Raw genomic sequence first — 25,920 nt, forward strand, 5'->3', positions numbered from 1 at the left:
ATGGGACCTCATAAAATTGCAAAGCTTCTGTAAGGCAAAAGATACTGTCAATAAGACAAAGAGGCCACCAACAGATTGGGAAAGAATTTTTACCAATCCTAAATCTGATAGGGGACTAATATCCAATATATACAAAGAGCTCAAGATGCTGAAATCCAAAAATTCAAATAACCCCATTAAAAATGGGGTACAGAGCTAAACAAAGAATTCTCAACTTAGGACACCGAAGGGCTGAGAAACACTTGAAAAAATGTTCAACATCCTTAATCATCAGGGAAATGCAAATCAAAACAACCCCGAGATTTCACCTCACACCAGTCAGAATGACTAAGATCAAAAATTCAGGGGACAGCAGATGCTGGCGAGGATGTGGAGAAAGAGGAACACTCCTCCATTGCTGGTGGGATTGCAAGCTTGTACAACCACTCTGGAAATCAATCTGGCTCAGAAAACTGGACATCGTACTACCTGAAGATCCAGCAATACCTCTTCTAGGTATATACCCAGAAGATGTTCCAACTGGTAATAAGGACACATTCTCCACTATGTTCATAGTTGCCCTATTTATAATAGACAGAAAACCCAGATGTCCCTCGACAGAGGAATGGATACAGAAAATGTGGTACATTTACACAATGAAGTACTATCTGCTATTAAAAATAATGAATTTATGAAATTCTTAGGCAAATGGATGTATCTGGAGGATATCATCCTGAGTGAGGTAACCCAATCACAAAAGAATTCACTTGATATGCACTCACTGATAAGTGAATATTAGCCTAGAAACCTAGAATATCCAAGATACAATCTCCAAAACACAAGAAAATCAAGAAGAAGGAAGACCAACACCTGGATACTTCAGGCAATTCTTAATACACTCAAGTTTACAATCAATAATTACTGTGACAACCCTGAGTTCCTTCCATCTCTATCTGCTATCAATTTCCTCTGTGGAAATCAATTTTATAGTTCCAATTGAAACTAGGAGTGTGTAACATGTGTTTAGACTCTTGGCTTATTTAAATATGTTATATCTGTCTTCTGTGTCACAAAGTAAACCTTCATTCTACACAACATTTTTTTTTTAGTTTACATAATTACGGCAGACACACACACATACACACACACACACACACACACACACACACACACCAAATCACACTTATATTTTATTTATGTCATCTTCCATAATTTTTTTGATAGTTAAGGGACATTTCCATGATTTCATATTAAAGAATTTTAGGTTAAGTATGTGAAAGCAAATGCCACTTACCTCTAACTTCACTTCCAACTGATCTTCCCCAGTATGGGGAAGACACATTCTGTTTTTCATGATTTCAGAAAAGTTACTCTACTGTTTTCCATAAAATTGAAACAATACATTCAAATTTCACAAATGATCAAAGGCAAAGAACAGTCAAGTGTGCTTAAAGACAAAAATGAATAAAATAACTCAAATAAATCTCTAGAAACAAACTGCTGATATTTATAAATTCCTGGAAGAATTTAAAAGACACTCAATGAGCAAAGCAAGAAGAGTAACAGTAAATGAGGTTGGGAAATGTATATCATCAAAAGCAGAGTTAAATCAACACAAAGATAACAGAATACGGCTCAGAAAGCTACATTATGAGGAAATAGGAGAGAAGTCCTCCATTTTGAGGAAGGAAAGAAACATCACTTGTGATGTTTTTAATAGGATTGCCCCATAGACACATATGTTTGAATGCTTGGCCCATGGGGAGTGGCACTATTAGGATGTGTGGCCTTAGTGGAGTAGTTATGAGGAAGTATGTCACTTTGAGGGAAGGCTTTGAGTTCTCTTATGCTCAAGCTCAATTAGGGGTGGAATGAGAGTCCCTTTTGCTGCCTGTGGATCAAGATGCAGTGTCTTGTCTGGACACTGCCATGCTTCACACCATAATGATAATGGGCTAAATCTCTGACATTGTAAGCTAGGCACAATTGAATGTTTTCCTTTATAAGAGTTGCCTTGGTCATGGTGTCTTTTCTCAGCAATGAAAGCCAAACTAAGACATCACTTAACATCTCCACTAACCTCACCCAGGAAAAAACAGAGGACACACAAATGGAGAATTCATTATTTTTAAAGTAACAAAGTGGAAAGAACCAGATGAGCAGCAATAGAAAAGGTATATTTCCTCTCTCAATAGAAGGTGTTTATATGAGGTTAGTGGAATTCACAGCAGCAGCATGAAATTCATTAGCAGTATAGAGATGAAGGTGAAATCCAGCAAGATCAAAAGCTCCAGTGAAGTTACCGCATGCAGTCAACTCTCATCAGAGAAAAATATGCAGGACCTACAGGGTATTTTGATGTTCAATTGGAAACCACTGCAACGGAGTGAGTCTGATAGTGACAATGTCACTCAATATGTTTGGTTTTAATGTCCTTCACATATGAACAGCACAGGAAAGTTATGAGTGACTTAGGACACAATTAACACACAGCGCTTAATTCCAAATCCTGTTTAGCAATCATGAACTATTTAGAGTGCGAACATGCCAATTCTACGTCACATCTCAGTAAGGAGGTTTTGAGATCTGGGGCCTGTCATTACATGACAGAATAAGAAAATTGTGGTGCTTGAGGCAATTCACTTTCCTTCTATAGTAGGCTTCTCTGTAGACAGAACACTGGATCATAGCATTTTCCTGTAGTATTAAAATCTTCGACAATTAGGGAGGATCCTCTCAAAAATTTCTACCGTGTTCCCAACTACATAATCAGTATGATAAAACTTCTGCTTCCACATTACAAAGGCCAAAGAATGTTCTCCAGCTCTGGGCTCCATGAACACAAACAACTTTATTTACCCTACATAGGTATCATCCCTAACTCTTCCAATTCTATCATCTGTCCTGTCACATATCTAGACTCCACCTTTAGTCTCACACTAGGAGTGACAATTCTGTGCTCTTTCCTGTACTGTTATCTTGACTTCTTATACAATACCTCTTGTTTTCTTTCTCTTTCTCTTTTCTCTTTCTTTTCTTTTCTCTTCTTTTCTGTTTTCTTTTCTTTTCTTCTTTTCTCCTTCTTTTTTTTTTTTTTTTTATGTGTATGAGTGCCTTGGTGTACACATAGGTCTGTGTACCTCTTATTGCAGTGCCTCCAATGACCAGAAAAGAGCAACTAATCCTCTGAAACTTGAGTTACAGGAGAGTATTAGTATCCATGCATAAAGGGAACAATCTGGACCTTGCAAGGGCAACAACTGCTCGTAACTGATGAGTCTTCTCTCAAGCCCCTTGTTTACTGTTCCTTAGTTAGCTACTGTAGAGACTTAAATCAAGGAACAGTGTTCCACAGAATTATGGAGCAGTGAAGACAATTTTGTTCTTAAGAGTGTCAGGGTGAGTACAAATTCATAAAAGACAGTCGCATAGATGTGGCTGACAAAAACATGCTCAGAAGTTAAGGCATGAAGAGGTGCTGGTTGTAAAAGACTATGTGCCTGAGGCCTTACAAGCATAAGAACAAGCCAATCTGAAATATTATATAGAAAGATATTTTTTAAAAAGTTTGTATAGCAACTAATAGAGAATCAAAGATAATACAATAAGTTAATGGAATCAACTTGTTTCTGTGACGGGATTAAAGTACAGAGGAAGCATTTTTACCTAATACCAACTAAAAGAATGAATCCTTAAGTACTAGGACTAGAGGTGAAAGGGGACATTGTAGTGTATGCCAATGATGTCAGTGTTGTCTTTTGTTGTAACTGTGGACAGTCATATACACAAATAAATAAAAATCGAAGAAGTAAAGGATGAATTCCAAGAAGCAAGTGAACAAATCACCCTTCTGTGTAATAAAAGTAGGCCAGAAATTAATGAAGTGCTGAGACTGAGGCAAGAAGAGTTTCCTCTATGGTCTCTGAGGACTGTGCAGATTCAGCATGGAACTCTCCTTTCCTTTAGATAAACCTTACATTAATGACAAAAGGAGAATATTGCAGAAAACACAATCAATGTTAAGACACCAAATATGTACACTCAGGGAGAGAAATAAGACCATGCCAATAGACTCATGAAAGTTCTGTGGCAAAATATCATATTTGCTCAGAATAAAAGCTCTGAAGAATGTGAAAAGGAACACACAGTAATAAAGACATAATAAAGACAACGAGCCACAACTAAACCATATACTACAAAAGAAGGACAACTCGGATCATTTCACTATAATCAGGACAGAGAAAAGTGTCTACTTCTTCCACACTAACTCAACACAGTACATCAATGAGTAAGCTGTTCAAGAGGAGAGTGAACCTCCTGTAATCCAAAACTTTAAATAGTCATGAGACAGCTCAGATCTGATAATCCTAATAAGCTGTATAATCCGCATACAACAGCACTTGTTGTTTTGTTATTTCATTTTTACCGTAACAACAAGAAGATACTAGGAAGGCAGCAGACCACTCACAGTATCTAAATGTATCTTAGACTCCCTAGTGTTAAAAGCTGCTATGAAAGCTGGGTCAGGAGCACAGGGGATTGCCAGGGCCAAGAAGTGGGAATGGGTGGGTAGGGGAGCAGGGTGGGGGGAGGGTATAGGGGACTTTCAGGATAGCATTTGAAATGTAAATAAAGAAAATATCTAATAAAAAGAACATAAAAAAGAAATAACAAGCGAAAATTAAATTAGATAGAGAAACGAACTCTAAAATTCACTGATACTTACCTGGTACACCTCTATAATGTATTATAGTGTTTTAAAGAATCAAATAAAATATCCTTACAAAGGTTAAAAAAAAAAAAAAAGAAAAGAAAAGAAAGAAAGCTGGGTCAGGGACCATATTATCAATGGCAATAGCCAGATTTGTATCCTGCTTGCTAAAATCCTAACCTGCCAGGCAAGGCATGCCCTCTGGTATCATAGTGGCAAGAAGCTTTTGTGGGTAAGAAAACGCTTTTTGGTTTGATCACAGGCCTGTTCCACAGAAGGAAATAGATGGATGTTACTGGGAAGCTGGCCAAAAGCCAACAACGAGAAAGGTCACAGGTCCTGGGAAGGAATCCACAACTGACATTTTCCTACATGTACAGATATTTAAACTTCTCTTAAATGACTCAGTTCATACCCATAGCCTGGTGGTTCTTCACCATGTGTCAAAGAAATTTTGTTTTGAAAGAGCGACAGTTATTTCAGAGACTCATAACTGACCAGATACTGAGAACAACTGACTGCTGACTGCACAGCCTATTACGGGAATCACTTCCTACATATAAACCACAGGGAATGTGACCAAAGTGCAGGCAAAAAAAAGATTGTAAGAACTGGAAGATAAGGAGGAAATGTATGAAAACCTCTTGTGTCGTGACATGGCAGTTTAAATTATGAATACATGGCCTAAGCACACCCAAAAATCATTCATGAAATATGAGGGTGGTAATGGGAAGACATGGCTAACCAGGGAAGGGAGAGAGAGTGTTAGGAGTGCTGAGGACAACTGTGAGTGATTAAACCTCTGCAGTGATTAACTATAAATATTTATTAATTATAAAGATTAATCCAAACTTAAATTTTAAGAACTTAAAGGAGATATCAATGGCTAGTTAAAGGCAGATCTAATAACCATCTAATTAGAAGTTTTACACTCCCTATTAATTAAAACCGAACAGAAAACAAAAAAAGGAATTAAAAGAAAATCTGAAGAAAACAAAGGAAAAAAACTAAGCAGAAAAGACCTCTAAAATGAAATCTGAATTCACTGAAGGAATTGAAGAATTGACACAAGATGGGAAAACCTTGCATGGACATGGAATGCGACACATTATTATGAAAATAACAGTGTTAAAAGATTTACATGATTAACTCAAAATCTATGGCAATGTCCCCACAAATTACTTCATATATATATATATATATATATATATATATATATATATATATATGAGAAAAAAGAAAGAAAGTTGGGTCAGGGACCATATTATCAATGGCATAGCCAGATTTTGTATATATATAGTAGAAAGGCTTCTATAAATTTACACAGAAACACAAAGACCCTAAGAGTGCAGAGCAACCCCAGAAACAGAACAAAGCTTGACTCCTACCAGCTGTGATTTCAAATGATCCTGTAACCCTACAGGTGCAAAGGCACCATGGGAGTCGCAGAAGAGGATCCACCATATCCAGCAGGTGACTTTCACCAAAATGACAAAATGATACAGTATAGATAGTCTCACCAACCAATGGTAAAAGAAAGAAACTGAGTCCCGTTCAATGAATTGTGAAATTTGCAGAGTAACACAATGGAAAACAAGTCTATATATGGATATAGGGACCTAGTTTCTGAATAGAACTACAAATTAATAGGACACAAGAGCAAAAAACAGCAAGCAGGACTGCATACAATTAAAAACTTGCATGGAGATGGTATGAAGAAAGTGACTACAGAATGGATAAATTTATTAGCAAACTTCCTTAGTACAATATACAAATACAGAATTTATGAAGAATTTTAAAAAGCAAATAAATAATATTATAATAAATAGGGATGAAAATAAGAGCAAGTTAAAAAGCAATTAAAACAGCTGAAATGTACCTAGCACATACTCCACAGATTTAGTCAGGAAGAAAATGACCGACTAATCTACACTCGGGTCTCCTCTCTGTCTACTCAGTGTCTACCCTTAAGGTTCTAACTAATAACAAAAGCTGGAGACAATGCAGGAAAAAGAACACAGATATACAATGTTAGTGGGAATCTAAGTCACCGCAGCCACCAGGCAAGTCAGTGGACAGCTTCCTGAACAACCAAACAAAGAAAAAGAGAAAACCTAGACAAGATACTACTCACATTTATAAAGGAAATACCGCAAAATATCAACAACATAGAAAGGAACAGAAGAAGACGAAAAGAGACATAAGAAATAGAGAAAAATTAACAAAATGGTTTGGTTATATTTTCTTTCAGTGATTTCTTAAAATGAATGTGGATGCTGATCCCCAAACCGAATATGAAAATAGAATACTGCTTCAAAAAACAAAAAAAAGCCCAAATACCCTAATATACATAGTATATAAAAATAAATAAATATGTAGCATATATACATGTGTATAGAACATATGTATTAATATATACTTTTATAGAATCTCTATATATGCTTTCATATACTTTTCACAAATATACATGTATATGTGTATATATGAATATACATATATATATACACACATACAAATGTATATATACTATAGATATAGTATATATACATACACACACACATACACATAATAATTCAAAAAGAAGAACACAGAATGCTAAGAGTCAAGGAAGTTTTTAAAAAGGTATTCTATTGTCTTAGTCAGGGTTTCTATTCCTGGACAAAACATCATGACCAAGAAGCAAGTTGGGGAGGAAAGGGTTTATTCAGCTTACATTTCCACATTGCTGTTAATCACCAAGGAAGACAGGACTGGAACTCAAGCAGGTCAGGAAGCAGGAGCTGATGCAGAGGCCATGGAGGGATGTTCTTTACTGGCTTGCTTCCACTGGCTTACTCAGCCTGCTCTCTTATAGAACCCAAGATTACCAGCCCAGAGATGGCATCACCCACAAGGGTACCTCCCCCCTTGACCACTAATTGAGAAAATGCCTTACAGCTGTATCTCATGGAGGCATTTCCCCAACTGAAGCTCCTTTCTCTGTGATAACTCCAGCTGTGTCAAGTTGACACAGAACTAGCCAGTACATCTATAAAGAACATCTGTTATAATTATGGCAGGTAAGAGAAAAAGTCAAATCTAACAACTTATAAAACAAAACTATTAACAAATGATCAAATGGTCCATTTCCAGAAAGCGATGTGCTCAATTTGCATTTCACAATACAAACTTTTCAAATACAATGACAGAATGGTAGAAGCAAATAAACAGTGATGCAGGGAAGCTCCAATGTCCACCATTCAGTGATGTTGAACATTAGTGAAAGACAACCATGAAAAGCACGGAAAACCAAGAATACTTAGGCCTCCAGAGAATCATGAACACAACAGTAGAAGACACAGCAGTCTTCTCAACCTTCAAGTAGCATGCTCCACTGTGGCCATGTCTTAGAACAAGTCTTAAAACCTAGGAGTGATCAATGTTTAGTAAGTGTCTTCTCTAAGAACCTGGAATGCTGACATCAACAGTAGATAGAAAACGGAAGCAGCCGTGTGACTACTGACTCACTGAAGGTATGTTTAAACACAGGAAGAAACACAAAAGAATATTTGTATTCTGTAAAGATTCTAAGTAATCTGAACCAAGATTCCATAGGCATTTTTCACAGGAATTGAGAAAAATCTTTCTAGAATTTATAAAACTGTGAGAAACCACAAAGACTTCAAAAATTATGAAAGAAGGATTAAACCCAGAGGTGACTTCAAAACATACAAAAATTATAGCTACACAAATCATGGCTAGTTAACACAGAGATGGATGACAGAGATGTCAATCGAAAGGCAATGTAGTCAGAGTTTAATAATCTGCACAGGTTTTAAGCAAATCTTATTGACACCTGGCTGACATTATTTTCGGAAATAGAGAAATTAATCCTAAAAGACACAGAACCTGAAGCAACTACAAAATGTTTCAAGAACTCTGAGAACAGAAAAAAAACCAAGAGGCATCAATGGTTCTAACTAAACACTACATTAAAATTATAGTAACAAAAACTGGTAATATTGGTATGAAGACACAACCAGAGCTGTGACTAGGAGAGGGAAGGCATTACTCATATGCAATGTCAAATAAAATTTTATTTGCCTCAGAGTATTAATACATTGAGAGTCTTCAAACACCTATGATAGGATTATCCTGAGACTATTCTCAGTGCAACCCGTTTCTAATTTAATAGAATGTGGCAAGACCAATCACATGTCCTGTTTTTACTGTCACTTGAGCTCCTCCCCATCCCTTCCTCATTCCCTCTAACATACCTGGATCCTTTGCTACAGTTTCCTCTCTTCACCATCCAGGGCTCTTCCCTCTGCTTCACAGGTGAGCAGGACTGGCTGAGGAGTGTGAGATCTGCATGTGAAAAAGACATGCCTCAGTAAGTAACTGGAACTTTTCGTGAAAGAAAACGGAAAGATGCTCAGACTTGTCAAAAACGATATACTTGGAGGAAGGAGAAAATATCCTGAAATAATGTCTGTCTGTCGTTCTGGAAGGATTTCACTTTACTCTGTGAGATGTAAGACTAATCACACATAGCGTAGTTTTCCCAGCACCTTGAGGAAGAACAAGGAAGACTGCAAGGAAACTATTCTCACCTAGGGAAACCAGACTGCTGCACTTCTCCAACAGGAGGTCTCTGTAAAAAGCCCCGTGAGTAAGGTCTAGGCCTTCACATTCCTCCTGCACCAAGTCCACCTTCACAGCCTTGAAGATCAACAAATCCTGAAATAAAAAAAGTAAAACAAACAGAGACAAAAAGCAGACAACAGTTTGGCCACATGTGCCAGGGCAGATTGCTTTTTGGGAACCAAGGAGTCATTACTCTGATACAGGCGAGTGAATACGATTATTTAAACGATGCTTTCTAATTTTAGTTTTAATCTAAACTGAGTTTGCTAACTATAAAATCATGATCATACATTTCTGAATTGCGGATTTACACTCCGAATACTGCATTTATAGAGTGCTTACGTCTCAAGACAGAAAATTAACAGGGAGTAAAATTTGCTTAGTAAACGTAAATGTTTACAGTCATAACTTTGGCACTTGATAAAGTACTGCTATAGGCAGCCCACCAGAGATGACCACTCAAGCAGTTTATAGCCCACTCAAAGTCTTCATTCCAGCCAGCTGAGACCACACCCAAGTGTTCAGGGTCCTAAGTGTCGCTGTGAATGTCCAGAACATAGGGTTTTTAAGGGCAAGGATCTCATCCAGGCATCTTGTGGAGCAGCTGCTGGGGGCATTCTGCAGAGTAAGCAGTTTGATGCAAGCATTTTTTTTTAACAGAAGCTAAAATAGGAGGTTAGCCATCCTGATTTGGGGGGGGGGGGGTTCCAGCACACCAGCAGCTAGGATCAAAGGTTGACTGGAAGAGGTGACTCAAAAACAAGAACTTTAATCAAAGGCTAAGTATGGTCGGCTAGCTAGGACATCCTGACCTAGAATAGAGTTGGGTCGTTTTTGTTCATGGGATTCTCCATCAAGAAAATAATTTTTTAGTTAACCCTGGAAACGGTCTCAGCAGGAATACAACAAGATGGAGGAACCTCTACACTGTTTTGCTCTGTCACAGTGTATTTTCTGATTCAATCAAATCTACACTGGTTCTTCATGCGCCTAATATCTACAAAGCTTTCTGCTACGCTTAGTCCCAAGGGCAAAGGACAAGCTCGCGAATGGGCAAGTAGTAGAACAGAGAAGTTAGAAAGCATGCATGAATTTAAATTCCAGCAGCTTTGCAACTATTACAAAGCAACGAGAAGCCTGCTTGCAGACAACAGATAATGCAAATGCTCTAGAAGATTATTTTATGAAAATATTCTGGCCAGCATAAGATAAATGCAAAAATGACGATAAACCCCTGTTCATATGATTTCAATCTTCCCGACGAAGGTAAGATATCCATGGTAAGATTATATGCGACAGAATTGTGAGAGCCGCTTCCTTTGAGCAGCCTCCACCCTTGCTCCCGCCCATTTCCCAGCCCCGCGGCTCCTCTGACCTGGGCGTTCTCTGGCTGCTGGGCGGCGGCTCAAGCGACAGCGCTGTTGACTAATGACTTTCTCAGGACTCCTCACGCGGCACCTGTGGATGCATGGGATTTTCACGCCCTCCTAGAGAAGCCCGTGTCCTCCACCCGGGATTCCGGACCTCGCAGTCTCCCGGGTCCCTCAGTGAATGGTGGACTTTTCTGTCACTCTGTGCAGGCTTCTTGGAGCGTGGCCCTAGCTCCGCCCACCACACGCTGGTTCCGGTTACGTGAGATTTTTTTTTTTTTTTTTTTTTTTTTTTTTTTGTAAGCCCGTCCCGCAAACGCGCTTCTCTTTATTATTTTTTTCAAGTCCACCCGATTGTTTTCTTTTCGTTTTTAAAACCTTCCTCGCCTTCTGATCAGGAGAGTATCCCCGCCCCGCGGAGACAGGTCCCTCCTACTCAGTCTTGGACGGTCTGCCACACAGCTCTAGCTGTCAGGCTGCGCTGCACATGCTCAACACAGTCCCACCCACCCACCCACCAGGCTTGCTGACAGCTAGACCAGAACTGGGTCTAGAAGGACGCTGCACCCAGGTCTGACCCAGACCCCAGACCTTGGCTTCTGAAGCCTTCAGATAGAAGTTATTCTGCCTAACTTTTCATCTGGAGATACCAGCCTTCTGGACTACAGCAAAAATTCAACTGACACCCTAAATTCTGACTTTTGTTCCGCTCCCAAACAAAATAGTAAACCTAAGATAAAAATGCCCTTGACTCAAAACAGACAAACAAACAATCAAACAAAAAACAAAACAAACAAACAAACAAAAAACAAACTATAGCTGTGTCCTTTAAGGAAAGCACTGTAAATGGTATCTAAGATATATAGCTCAAAAACCAAGAGTCAAATTCAAGGAGAACAAAGCAGATTGAGCATGCAAATGAAATAAAAAAGGACAGGAACAAATGATTTGTTCGGGGAGGGGGGATAGCAAATGCCCATGGAAATGAGGATGACTTAAGATATGAAGACTGAATTCAGTAAGTAGCTAGAAACATCGAAACATCGAAAAAGTCCAAACTGAAGTAAAGCAAGAAATGAAAACTACAATGTCTAATAATAACTCAGAACAGGTAGGAGACAGAATATCAGGCTGGAAGACAAAGTAAAGGAGCTGGATGTCTCAGTCAAAGGAAATGATGAATTAAAAGAAAATACACAAGTAGCACTGTTTAAAGGCAGAAGTGAAATTTAAACTGTGCATTCTACACTTACATGAAATAATTTAAATTTTAGACTTAACAACTCAATCTGGAGAGCTCTACTGGGAATCTGGGTAATTATTTTCATAACTATGCAAAATGGAATGACAGTAAAAAGCCATCTGCATCCTTCCCTCACAGACCTTCACTATTACCTCACAGACCTTCACTATTACCTCACAGACCTTCACTATTACCTCACAGACCTTCACTATTACCTCACAGACCTTCACTATTACCTCATAGACCTTCACTATTACCAGCCAAACATCAAAAAGAACAACTCGGGATTTTGGAAGTAAATAGTTTCTCAGGAAGTTGATGGTCAGTCAGCTCAACTAACAAACTAGAACTGAATTCATACTGCACACTACTGCTTTCTCCACATGATGGTGACTTTGCCATTTTGCTAATTCTCAACAGGGGAAAGGAAGGAAGGAAGGAGGGATGGAGGGAGGGAAGGAGGGAGGAAAGGGGGAGGGAGGAGAGAGAGAGAGAGAGAGAGAGAGAGAGAGAGAGAGAGAGAGAGCAAATTATTAGAAGAATGGTCTAGGATTGTAATGAAGTTCAGAATGAGAGGGTGCACTAAGTGAAATATATCATGTGAAAGGGACATAGTAATAATAATAATAATAATAATAATAATAATAATAGAGATCACATCAATCTGTATCTTCATTTTGAGTCTTCATTTTCTATGCTATCATGTAACACTAGCTTCATAAAAAGTCTAACATCTTGCTTCCCTTTTACATAAAGGAATACTTTAAGTAGCTTCAGAATCAGTTACTTTCTGGAGTTTTGACAGAATTCTTTGATGAATCAATGTTTTTCTTGGCGTTTCCCCACCAGTGGGTGTACATTTACTACTGCTTCACTGTTGATGTTGTTTAAATATCCACTTATTTATTTATTTCATGTTGGTATAATTTTGGTATGTGATTTGAACCAGGATATCTGTTTACTTCCTTTAGAGTTTCCAATGTGGTTGCCTTGAGGCCTTTAGTGTCATTAGGCACAATATATGCTTGTACACTCATGTCTTCTTATTAGACTGTGCAGTTACTTTGGGTATTTCTCAAGTCATGTTGACAAATGGTCCACTATAAATAGTTTTGGAGACTAGGCAGACAGATCTCCTTTACCTCAGTTAGAATGAACCTCATTTGGATACATATCAAATTCTGACATGAATGTTAGGAAAGGGACACTATTATACACTGCTTCTGGGAACAGAAACTAGAGCAGCCACTTAGGAAAACATTGTACATTTTTCTTTAAAATCTAGAACTAAAACTAGCATATATACTACAGTGTTTAGCCATTTACCCATAGATTATCTCCTGATAGTTACCTACAATTCTCTGTGTACACCCATGCCCCATCTACATAGGCGAAGAAAAATAGAATTCGCTATTACCTGTTTCTTTAGAGATTCTAGCTAAAAAAAAAAAATAAGGTTGTCATAATTATTATGAGGACCAGTTTTCTCTGGTGTGTTCTGGGGTTCAAGCTATGCTGGTATGATTGTGACAGGTTAAAAGGCATCCCAATTCTTCAGTAGGTGAGAGCTTGCACACACAGATACAGAACTAGGAATTTCTCTTTAAAGCACAGGTTCTGATCATATTCATTTTTCAAATGACAGGACTATTTGTTTCTCATTTTCATATGTTTGCTGTTTCCCTGGGAATGCAAAAGAAAAAGAATTAGAAAAAGAAAGAAAGAGAGAAAGGAAGGAAGAGAAAAAGAAAGAAAGGAAGAAAGAAAGAAAGAAAGAAAGAAAGAAAGAAAGAAAGAAAGAAAAAAAAAGAAAAAAGAAAAAAGAAAAATGTCACCATCTAATAGAATCTGCATATGTGTATGGATTAAACATATTAGTGATTAACCCTGTGTCACCAATAATACATCTGTGTTGACTCAAGGAAAGAAATAAATCCTTTTTCCTTAGAGACATTTGACTAAGACCATATCAGGATTTGAATTCTCTTCTTCATGCTCCATGTGTTTCTGTTAGGGACAGACAGAAACACATTCAGACAAACACACAGGAACAGATTTATAAGACTGCTTCAGGCAGGCACAGATTGAGGCTCACACCAACAGATAGAGGACAAAGAACCAGAATAAAATATGGGCACTCACTTGGTTAAATGACTCCAAGGGAGAAGTGTTTCTATTTTTTCCTTAATTCTAAAGTATCACTGCTGATTGGGATTAATTTCTAAGGTAATTAAGTCACTAATTTAATCAGTGTGCATACACATATACTTATGCAGCCACATTTAATGAAAAAAAGAGTCCATGAATTTGAAATAAAATAAAATGGAATATATGGCAAAGTTTGGGAGGAGGAAGGGAACAAGAGAAATAATGTAATTATCACAAGGATGTGGCAAACATATAACCTATCATTGTATACATCACATGCTTCATAGAAATTATATATTTTAATGAAAAAATCATGACAATATAACAAAGGTTTAATGTATGGTTTTAGTTGCATTTTTGTATGAACATAAGCCATTAGGAAGTTAAAGTTCATAAATTTTAGTTTTGTAGATTATGTCATAGAGTTTTTCCTCTGGCTCAGTTTCTGGAATTAACATTTGAAAGTAAGAATCTCAAGTATACTACAGGCAAGGTGCTCAGAATTAACATTTTTCTTAGTTAACTCTGACTGCAAGGGGGAAAAAAAGGCAGATGCAAAAACAATGGTTCTTACACATCCCAAATCACCCCTAAGCACTTAAAGTCCATCCACAGAAACACTCGAACGTATCTTTTAAAGGCATGCCAGTCATAATCTTCATTACCTCATGAATTTTTTAAAACAAATGTAAAACTAATTGGCCAGAGATTTGTTATTTTTTTAAAATAAGACTAAAGGCTTCTATATAAATAAATATAACATGTGAACTATGTATACTTATATATATGTACAAATATATATATTTACAAATATATATATACTATATATACATATAAATAAACAATGTAAGTATATATACTTCATATAACATTTACTATGCATGAGTATATTTACTTGTATATATGCATACTTTATATATATTATATATACTTTATATACATAAATATACCCTTTATATATGCTTATACACACATATATATATATATATAAACTTTATATTTACTTTATTGGTATATGCTTATGTATATGTATAAGCACATGGTACATATGTGGAGATCAGAAGTCAAATCTGAAAGTTTCTACCATTTGAGTGTGGGCAAATGGAAGTCAAGACATCAGGCTTAGTAGCAGCTGCCTTTACTCACTGAGCCATCTTACGAACCCAAGCCTCGGATTTCTTTTTTTATTCTCTCAGATTTCTTATTTTGTTGCATTAGGAGCTATCCTTTAAGATGACAGACATTGGTATTGCCCCAATATCTACTTAGAAATAATATTTAGTTTCTTAGAGACTAACTAGCTTAGTCTCTCTCTAGCTAAGGCTAAGGTAATATATCCCTGATGACATGAATGAGAAAAGAAATTTCCTCAATACCCCCCCCACACACAACTACTTATGATTCCATAGAACCTAAGATATTTGTCAAAGATCCTCTACTTTCTGGAACACAGAATTGAAACCGCTTCCATATTGTCATAGCATGCTCTATGTGCATTAAAATACAAACAATACAATGTTTTCCCCTCTTCAAATAAAGCCAATCATAAAATGACTCAGACGAGAGCCTAGCAAGAAAAAAATTGAAGGGAATTGTCATTATGTTAATGGGTCATATGCAGATAGAGATATATTACAGGACTTTTTTTCATTTGTATAACATAGGATTCCCAGAGATAGATAAAACCATTTATAAAGGTAGTGGAAAATGTAAGCAAAGTATGTAAGATGTTTGAAACATGTTTGTGTGAAAATCAACATTATACAATGGATAAAATGATGCCTAGTGATGGTAAGCAAAAGTCTTTACTATTTAAAAAAAATTATTTAGTTCCACAACCCAATTATTCATGGGTCTCCTTATTTTTTTTCTTTTTCTTTTTTTTTTGCGGGGGGCGGTTTCAAGACAGGGTTTCTCTGTGTATCCCTGGCTGTCCTGGAACTCACTTTGTTGACTGGGCTGGCCTTGAACTCAGAAATCCACCTGCCTCTGTTTCCCAAGTGCTGGGATTAAAGGCGTGTGCCACCACGCCCGACTTTCCTTATTTTCTTAATGCTAATTTTTAAAGTTCCTCATACATTCTAGGCATCAGTTTTGACAGATTAGTAACTGCATACCTATAAAAATTTGAATGACAACAAAATATATTAATACAAATACATAATAGACTTTATAAATTCATGAACCAGAATAAAATCATGACTCTGGAAGGAACATGTATTGAACTGGAGATCATGGAGCCAAGTGAAATAAGCTAGGTTCAAGAAGAATTTTGCCTGCTTTTTTCACATATGGAGAATTGTAGGGGGGCAGGAGGAAGTGAGTCTAGAAAGAGGACAGAGAGAGCTTTAGAGGTGAGGAGGAAAGAGAGTGGGTAGCAGAATACATGAAAGTAGAAAGGAGAAGGGTGTGGGGAAAGAACAACCAGTAGTCTTGGGAATGGGGCATTCACTGTCATAGCAGAATGAATAAGAACAAAGTATGACATGCATAAAATGCCTTAATGAAACCCTTTAGTGACTAATCTAATCTTTTCAAGCAAGGCCTATGATTTGTCGAAACAGGACATGTTCAGAGAAAGAATAAAATAAAAGCAATCTAGATTTAATTATTGTTTTCCAGAAATCAAGCTGAAGAAACATGAACATTGCTGTTACAGAACAGGAAGGAACTGCAGAAGAAAATCATGTTTGAAAACAATGAAGAATGTTCTTATTCATTACATGCCTGATAATTGTGATTGTGAACCAACAAAACTCAATAGTTTGTGAACATTTACAAAGCATAAATTAAGCAATATAGTTCATCAATCAATCAGCACAATAATCAATAAACTCCATATTCAGCAAAAGAAAAACATAACTAAAAATTAATCTGTCTTAATATTAAAAGTGAGTCTTTGTGTCTTGAGAAAATGGGAAGGCAAATTTTTACTTCTGTGGAAGCAAGGGAGTTTATTCATATAGCAAAGGGGCTACTGTTTGAGTAGTCAGAGCTCACCTCACATACTTATGACACTGCCTAGTTCAAAACAATGAGATTAAAAACCAGATCATAATTTTGAGTATAAAAATGAAACTTTTTGTTTTGAAAATTTTGATGTCAAGAAAATAGACCATGGAGAAATTTGATTTTTTTTTACCAAGTAGTTTCTTTACATATCTTTTGAAATGAAATTTTGTCTTATTTAACCCTTTGACATAAAAGATTATACATTTTATTTACATTTCCCACACTTTTTTGTACATTTAAAAAATGTCTAATCAATGCCAAGAGTGGTGGTACATGTTGTTAATCCTGGCACTCTGAGGACAGAGTTGGGTAGATCTCTTTGAGTCAAGACCAGCCTAGTCTACATAACCCGGGCTACTCAGCAAGAGTTTGTCTCAGAAAAATATAAATAAATAAATAAATAAATAAATAAATAAATAAATAAATGTCTGAGGCTGGAGACGTGGCTCAGTGATTAAAGTACTAGCTACTCTTTCAAAGGACCCAGGTTCTATTTTGAGCACTGACATGGCAGCTCATAACCACTTAACTTCAATCAGGGGAATATGTTGCCCTATTCTGGCTTTTGTGAGCTCTCCATACAATTGGACCACAGACATGAGAACAGACAAATCATCCATACACATACAATTTTAAGAACTTGTTTTTTTAAAGTCCAGTGGACTGTCTTATTACACAGGCCTCAGTTTTGGTGAGTCATTGGCTGGCTGTTTCCACAAGTTCTGTATCACAGTTACCCCAGCATATCTTGCAGATAGGAGAGATTGTCGATCTGAGGTTTTGTCGCTGGGTTGATGTCCAAGTCCTACTACTGGAAGCATTGCCTGGTTACAAAAGATGGCTGGTTTTACGCCTGACATGGCCGGGCATGAGAAACTGGATAGCCCAGAGATCTAAGATAAAACCAAACATGACTTGAGAGAAAAAAGTCAAAGAAATAATTTTTTAAAATGATGTTACATTATATTCATGGACCAGAACCTAGTCCAATCAGCATTGGAGAGGATTCATCCACAAGCTGATGGGAGCAGATGTATAAACTCTCAGTCAAATATTAGGTGGAGCTTCGGAAACCCCACAGAAGAAAGGAAAGAAGGATTGTGGAAGCCAGAGGGGTTGAAGACACAACAAGAACAAGGCCCACAGAATCAACTAAGCATGTCTCACAGAGGCTCACAGAGTTTGAAACAGCAATCATAGTGCCTGCATGGGTCTGAACTAGGTCTTCTGCATATATGTATGATTGTAGCTTGGTGTTCCTGTGGAACTCCTAACAGTGGAAATGCTGTTTGTCACTCTTTTGCTTGCTCCTGGGACACTTTCCAGGATTTGCCTTGTCCTGGGTAGGTACTTAGTCTTATTATAACACATGGCATTTTCAGTTGATATGCCTTAGAGGGCTGCTTTTTTTCCGAGGAGGAGTAGATATGGGGTAGAGGGAATGTACTTGGTGGAGACTAGAAGGAGTAGAGGGAAGCTAATCTTTGGTTAGGATGTATTCTGAGAATAAATAAATAAATAAATAAATAATAGTCCAGCAAAAGTATTTCTGTTGATGTTAGCACACCTTGTATTACTAAGAGAAAAAAATGTGCTTTCATTTATCTAGGATTAAGAGATGACACCTGAGTTCTGCAAAATGCAGACATGGTTTTACCATAACTAGCCTAACACACTGCTGTCTGGTATACATCAGTTTTTATTGTTATGAACGGTTTCTTCTGCAGTACAGTGTGTCAAACCCAGGGTCTCACACATGCTAGGCAAGTGCTTTACGATACAGCTAGCTCTTTAGTCCTGCTAACCACTGTTGAAGTCTTTGCTCCCAAATACAACTTGCCTGGCTCTTAGCATTTACAATGGAAACACCAACTTATGTATCCCAAGAGGCTCACTGGGATCAGGAGAAAGCAGGGGACATATAGAGAAGACAGACCATCTTCCCCTATACAATTCCCATAAAATGAGGGTATAGAGTGTAAATGGGGAAAGTTTCCAGGAGGAAGGCATGCATCTGAGATTTGAAGCAGCAATTTTCTGTTCTGCAAGCAGGGAATGGTGTAGGCTTATATATTTTTTATTGGATATTTTATTTATTTACATTTCTAATGTTATCCCTTTTCCTAGTTTCTCCTCTGGAAATCCTCTATCCCATCCCCCCTACTCCTGCTTCTATGATATTGCTCCCCCACCCACCCACTCCCACTTTCTGGCCCTGCCATTCCCATACAGCAGGCCATCAAGCCTTCACAGGACTGTCCTCTCATTGATGCCCAACAAGGTCATCCTGTGCTACATATGCAGCTGGAGCCAGGGATCACTCTATGTCTTCTCTTTGGTTGGTGGTTGGTGGTTTGTTTAGTCCCTGGGAGCTCTGGGGGCTCTGGTTGGTTGATATTATTAATATTCCCATGGGGTTGCAAAACCCTTAATCTCCTTCAGTCCTTTCCCTAACTTCTCTATTGGAGTCGCCTGTGCTCAGTCCAAAGGTTGGGTGTGAGCATCCAATTCTTCATTTGTCAGGCTCTGGCAGAGCCTCTCAGCAGAGAGCTTTATCAGGTTCCTGTCAGCAAGCACTCCTTGGTCTCCTCTGTAGTGTCTTGGTTTGGTGTCTGTATATGGGATGGACCCCCAGGTGGGGCAGCCTCTGGGTGGCCTTTCCTTCAGTCTCTGCTCCACACTTTATCACTGTATTTCCTCCCATGAGTATTTTGTTCTCCCTTCTAAGGACTGAAGCATCCATACTTTCTTCTTGATCTTCAAATGGTCTATGGATTGTATCTTGAGTATTCTGAGCTTCTGGGCTAATATCCACTTATCAGTGAGCACATACCATGTGTGTTCTTTTGTGACTGGGTTACCTCACTCAGGATGGTATTTTCTAGTTCCATTCATTTGTCTAAGGATTTCATGAAGTCATTGTTTTTAATAGCTGAGTAGTACACCATTGTGTAAATGTACCATATTTTCTGTATCCATTCTTCTGTTGAGGACATCTGGGTTCTTTTCAGCTTCTGGCTATTATACATAAGGCTGTTATGAATATTGTAGAGCATGTGTCATTATTATATGTTAGAGCATCTTTGGGGTATATGCCCAGGAGTGGTACAAGTGAGTCCTCAGGTAGTACTATTTCTGAGGAACCGCCAAACTGATTTCCAGAGTGGTTGTACCAGCTTGCAATCCCACCAGCAATGAAGGAGTGTTCCTCTTTCTCCATATCCTTGCCAGCATCTGCTATCACCTGAGTTTTTGATGTTAGACATGCTCACTGGTTTGAGGTGGAATCTCAGGGTTGTTTTTATTTGCATTTCCCTGATGACTAAGGATATTGAGCATTTCTTTAGGTGTTTCTCAGCTATTTGATATTCCTCAGTTGAGAATTTTTTGTTTAGCTCTGTACCCCATTTTTAACAGGATTATTTGGTTCTCTGGAGTCTAGCTTCTTGAGTTCTTTATATATTTGGATATTAGCCCTCTATTGGATGTAGTATTGATCTTTTCCCAGTCTGTTGCCATTTTGTCCTATTGACAGTAGGCTTATATTTTTAAATCCTACTTTAATAAGTGTATTTAAATGATTTAACCTCCTCCCTTCTAGCTCATCACCCACCAGAGGTAGTGTAAATGAAAGGTTAAAAGGGCAAAAGAAAAAGGGGGGCAAAAGAAAGTGTGGGCCTGTTTAGAAATAGTTCTTTGGAGGGATCCAATATGCTTATCAGGATTTCAGCAGTTCAGCTCACACAAATCAGCAGTGGTAGCTTGATCTATTATTCTCAATCACCATTCATTAATAAGCAACAGCAGTTCAATCCAGAAGAAACTGAGAGGCTCTGCCTATAGTCCCCAGTTCAAGGAAGCAACTAGAAGCCACTGCAATACCACCAAAAGATAATTGGTGCATTTCTCTCTATGAATTCATGACAAACGGTGTCCAGCAAAAAATGGCAAGGTGAATCAATACCCCACAGCATCATCAGCTAAGACCATCATCAGCAAAGCCCAACAATGATCAGCAAAGGGAGTCTAGGTTAACCAATACCACACAACATAGTCCACTCTCTGATGGGTTATATTTATACCCTTTCTAAACATCACATGTCAACTCAAGTGCATACTCTAGTAAAAAATTGCATGCTCTTTTTTCCAGGCTGCTTCCAGAAAATCCCACATGTCTTTTCTCAGTAAGACATTCTTCCATGGGTCTGTTTCAGCAAAATTTCCTCTCATGATAGTTTCCAGAAAAACATCACATGGCGCAACTGAGACTCTAAAGAAACCAGAAATTTCCACTTGAAAATGTGGTGGGGTTTGGAGCTAGAGAGATGTCTCTGCTTATGAAGACTTATTATTTTTCTAAAGGACTTGGATTTGATTCCACACACCCACCCATACAGTGGCCCACAGCTTCCTATAACTCCATCTCCATGAATCTGAAGCCCTCTTCTGCCCTCCAGGTGCAACAGACATGCATATGGTGGACAAAGATACATAAAGACAAAATACCCATATATATTTTTTAGAAGAAGAAAATTGAGAGAATGATTGAGGCAAGTATAATAACAGAAAGAACAAGGAATTCAAGACAGTTAAACCTACTTATTTGCCTTTCCCTCTCTTATTTCCTGTCTGGCCTCTCATTTCTTTGAAAACCAGAAAGCCAGTGCAGAAGAGTTGGCTCCATGATTAAAAAGCTTAAGGACATCTGGAGTAAGGATCCAATAATCCATGTAGGTATGATAGCCTTCCTGCAATTGAGTATGAGAATTCAGAGAAAGAAGATCCCAAAGAAAACTGACTTGCAACATGTATGATTTAGAGACTATGTGCTGGTTTGAATGAGACTAGCCCACTTTAAGGCTCATATCTTTTGACATTTTGTTCCCAAGTATGGGTAACTGTCTTGGAAGATTTGGAAGTGTGGCCTTGTTGGAGAAGGTATGTCATTGAAAGTGGACTTTGAGGCTTCAAAACCCATATAATCCCAAATTAGCTTTCTCTCTGCCTTGTGCCTATGAATCAGATATAAGTTCTCAACTACAAGTACAGCACTGTGCTTGGCTGCTGTCTGACATGTTCCCTGCAAGGATGATCATGGAACTTCTGTAACCCTGAGCTTCCAAGTTAAATGCTTTCTTTTCTGGGTGTCTTTTTCAGGGTGTCTGACCATGGCAATAAAAAGTAACTAAGACAGAACCTATGTCAAAGAATGAGCAATAAGAATGAATAGCATTGGACTTTTACCAACCCATGTAGACATACACACACACACACACACCAAAAGATACACTCATACACAGGTGAACCTATTTATACACATGAATGTACACTATGCCCACATATACATATGCAAAGTAAAAAAAAATAGAAACCCAATTTGGGCTGTTGGCACATGATTTCTATTATTAGTGGATAACATGGCTATTTATGCTGGGTGGTTGATATCAATCATGGGGGAGGAGATATAGAATTAAAGAGAGGGGCAAAGACCAGACCAACCTCTCCATATTTGGCTTTGTGGTCTTAATCAACTCTGAACCCTGATGGAGTATAGACCTCCTCTGACCACAGCTTGTCCTTGCACTGTGATGCCAAGTCAAATAGTGTCATCTCACAGATGTCATCACCTATATCATGGTCAAATTCATGGGCTGACAGACCAGAAAACAAATTACCATGGAGCAGCTGATAGTGGAAATGTTTATTAGTGTGGCAGCCCATGCTTACAAAGAGTTCATCCTGATGCAGCTAGTTTGTAATGGTCTTGTGGTGAACTGAGAAGTGGCTCAGTTCATCTGGCACCTCATCCTGGAGAATGAGCTCTTAGTGCCCACACAGGATCATCCTCTTCTCCTCACAGATAAACCTTTCAACTCGGCTGACAATCAGAAGAAACTTGTTTAAGTAGCCTTTGAATGTCTGCACTCTGCTGCCATATAGGTAGCATTCTAATCCATACTGTTGGTCTATGCCAATGGGCTCAATAATAGGCTGGTGGCAGACACTGACTATGGAGTCAGCTACACAGTGCCAGACTTCCAAAGGTACAACCTACCCAATGACATCCAGTGCTGTCCTATCTGGCAACTAATTTACTACTTTCTTGGCAGAGAAAATCTTAAGATCTAGCTTCCCTCTTAAGAAGGAAGACATGGACACCATGGAGAGCATCAAGCACCACTACTCCTATGTAGCTCTCAGATTTCCAGAAGGAGCAAGGGCACCCTGATGACAAACTCAGGCAATTCCTGAGGATGCCAGATGGACAGATGATAACAGTAGGGAAAGAGGTATTTTAGTGCTTTGAACTACTATTCCATTTTCTTGAAACTGTTAAGTTATTCTCTTTCTACTGAATGAACCAATTCAAGCCAATTCAAATATAAAGGCAGGTTTATTGGAAAGCAGTTTTCAGAACAGTTCACCAACCACATAGGAAGAAGGTCAGTGAAGGTACCATGCAGAGAGAGACAGAGGAGAAGGGGAAAAGAAAGAGAGAAAGCGTGCCCACAGAGACAAAAAGGGAGACAGAGAGATACAGAGAGTGGGAGAGAGAGAGAGAGAGACAGAGACAGAGACAGAGACAGAGACAGAGAGAGACAGAGAGAGACAGAGACAGATACAGAGACAGATACAGAGAGACAGAGACAGAGACAGAGCAGACAGACAGAGACAGAGATACAGGAGGTGGGGGGATGGGAGAACAAAATCTCAGGATTTTATAGGGAAGAACTTCTAGGGGAGAGGAACCTAGCCATTGACTGGAAAGTTTAAGAGAGAGGGTGGGTAGGGTAGTCATTCCCTGTAGGAACTGAGGAATGTAGGGAGAGCTCAGAGGCCAGGTCTGCTTTGGTATGCTAAATAAGCGCTTCAGCTGCTTGGTGCAAAATGAGCAAAGGTGCTCTTGTTTAGCACAGGGGTGCGAAAGCAGGGAGTGGTAGTGAGAATAAAGCTTCATTTGGGGGCCAGCTCTCTTCAGTCATGCTCTAGTCTTCCCTATCCCACTCACTGAAACCAACCCAGGAGTCTCAGGTAGGAACTGGCTTGCAGACCAAAGCCACTGGAACTTGACCCTCACATTCCTCTCTGAAATCTGACTTGAAGTACCTCCTCTAATTCACACACTTTAGATAGCCTAATTCTCATTTACTCTTCCACAACACAAGACCTTTCTCTAATCTTATTACTCCATTATCCTAGGATCATTATCTCGCAGGTTAGGGGAGATACACACCCACAGATCCTAGCACTTGTTACTAGTTTTATTAATTGTCATCCTGACTGGGATATAATGGAAACTAAATGATTTGTAATTTTCCAAATGTTAGTGAACTTAGACATATTTGCCATGTGTATTGGACATTTCATCTTTTGAGAATTGCTATTTCATTAGCACATTTAATAACCATATTGTCTGAATTTTTTGTTATTTAGTCTTCTGAGGTATTTATATATTATGGATTTTAATCCTCTGTTAGAATTATATTGTGCAATGATTTTCTTCCATTTTGTTGAGTGCTTATTTATTCATTATTTTTGGATTTGTTTTCTTTCTTTCTCTCTTCCTTCCTTCCTTCCTTCCTTCCTTCCTTCCTTCCTTCCTTCCTTTCTTTCTTTCTTTCATTCTTTCTTTCTTACTCACTTTCTTCTTCTCCTTCTTCCTCCTCCTCTTCCCCCTCCTCCTCCTCCTCCTTCTTCTTCTCCTTCTTTTCCTTCTATTTTATGAACTCTTAACAGACAGTTGTTGCCTTATTTCCCAAACAAGTGGGTGGAGTCCTGCTGAGAAAGTCTTCACCAATGCCTAAATTGTTTTTCTTACAGCTACTACTGGAATGTAAAACAAGCAAAAACAGCATAGGAAATCTAAGAAAAATTAAAAGAAATGTATCAATACAATATATTGATAATTGCGAATTAAGGTTCGAGGAGGAAGATGGTGTTTTAGAATTCAAGTATTCAGCTTAGTTTTGTTTTTGTTTTTTGTTTTGTTTTGTTTTGTTTTTAATAACAATATGGTGGCCTATTCCGTCATCATGGGGAAGAGAGGCCCCTTGGTCTTACAAACTTTATATGCCCCAGCACAGGGGAATGCCAGGGCCAAGAAGTGGGAGTGGGTGGGTAGGGGAGCAGGGGCAGGGGGAGGGTATAGGGAACTTTTGGGACAGCATTTGCNATGTAAATAAAGAAAATATCCAATAAAAAAACTTCATTTATGAAAAAAAATATGGTGAGGGAGAAGTAATGGGTATTAAGTAGTGTTTGAAATTATGCATATGGGTTTGGCATTCCCTCTGGATCATGTAAAGATATTGACAAATCAATATAATGTGTAAATCAGTGGTGGTTCTGTGATGACCTGGATAAATTTGGATACAGCAGAATTCAGAACATTTATGGATTTGGCCTTCTTATTGGTTCTCAAGACAATGGAAACAGAGGTTTGGTTTAGACACTCTGTATCTCTCACTGGTGTAGCATAGTCCACATTGTGCACACTTTTTGGATCTTAGATTTTCAAAACGTGAGGCTGCTTTTCTGTGATGTGGATTTTGGCATACAATACTCAGTGTGTAGCCCTGAACTCTAACGCTGAGTCCTTCCTGAACCATTAATGTATATATCACTGTGGATCATATATCAGATCCACTCACATTATTTCTGAATCTCTTCACATAAATAGGTTGTTGAGGAAGTCCTATAACCAAATATTCCCAAAATGATATCCCCTTGGGAGCCTTATTTTCAAAAAGCATGATTGATATCATGGAACTAGCTGAAGTACCTTCATGTATATTTATCAACCTAAATTTATGGCAAGAACTATGAACATC

At 38.2% G+C, this 25,920-nt stretch overlaps 1 protein-coding gene and 1 pseudogene across 2 annotated transcripts in view; one reads left to right on the forward strand and one right to left on the reverse strand.

Annotated features, from left to right (window-relative positions):
- Positions 1-10,872, reverse strand: part of LOC110338539 (zinc finger protein 420-like) — a 21,560-nt gene extending 10,688 nt beyond the window's left edge. For both annotated transcript variants that reach the window (XM_029533173.1, XM_021221872.2), the window contains exons 1-3: positions 10,692-10,872; positions 9,283-9,409; positions 8,947-9,037 (exon numbers count right to left, since the gene is read on the reverse strand). The gene's annotated coding sequence lies outside the window, so the exon portion shown is untranslated. The remainder of the gene's footprint in view (positions 1-8,946; positions 9,038-9,282; positions 9,410-10,691) is intronic.
- LOC110338495 lies at positions 10,537-23,445 on the forward strand (annotated as a pseudogene).
- The last annotated feature ends 2,475 nt before the right edge of the window (positions 23,446-25,920 follow it).

Source organism: Mus pahari, chromosome 21 (genome assembly GCF_900095145.1).
Source record: "Mus pahari chromosome 21, PAHARI_EIJ_v1.1, whole genome shotgun sequence".
Classification (NCBI taxonomy): domain Eukaryota; kingdom Metazoa; phylum Chordata; class Mammalia; order Rodentia; family Muridae; genus Mus; species Mus pahari.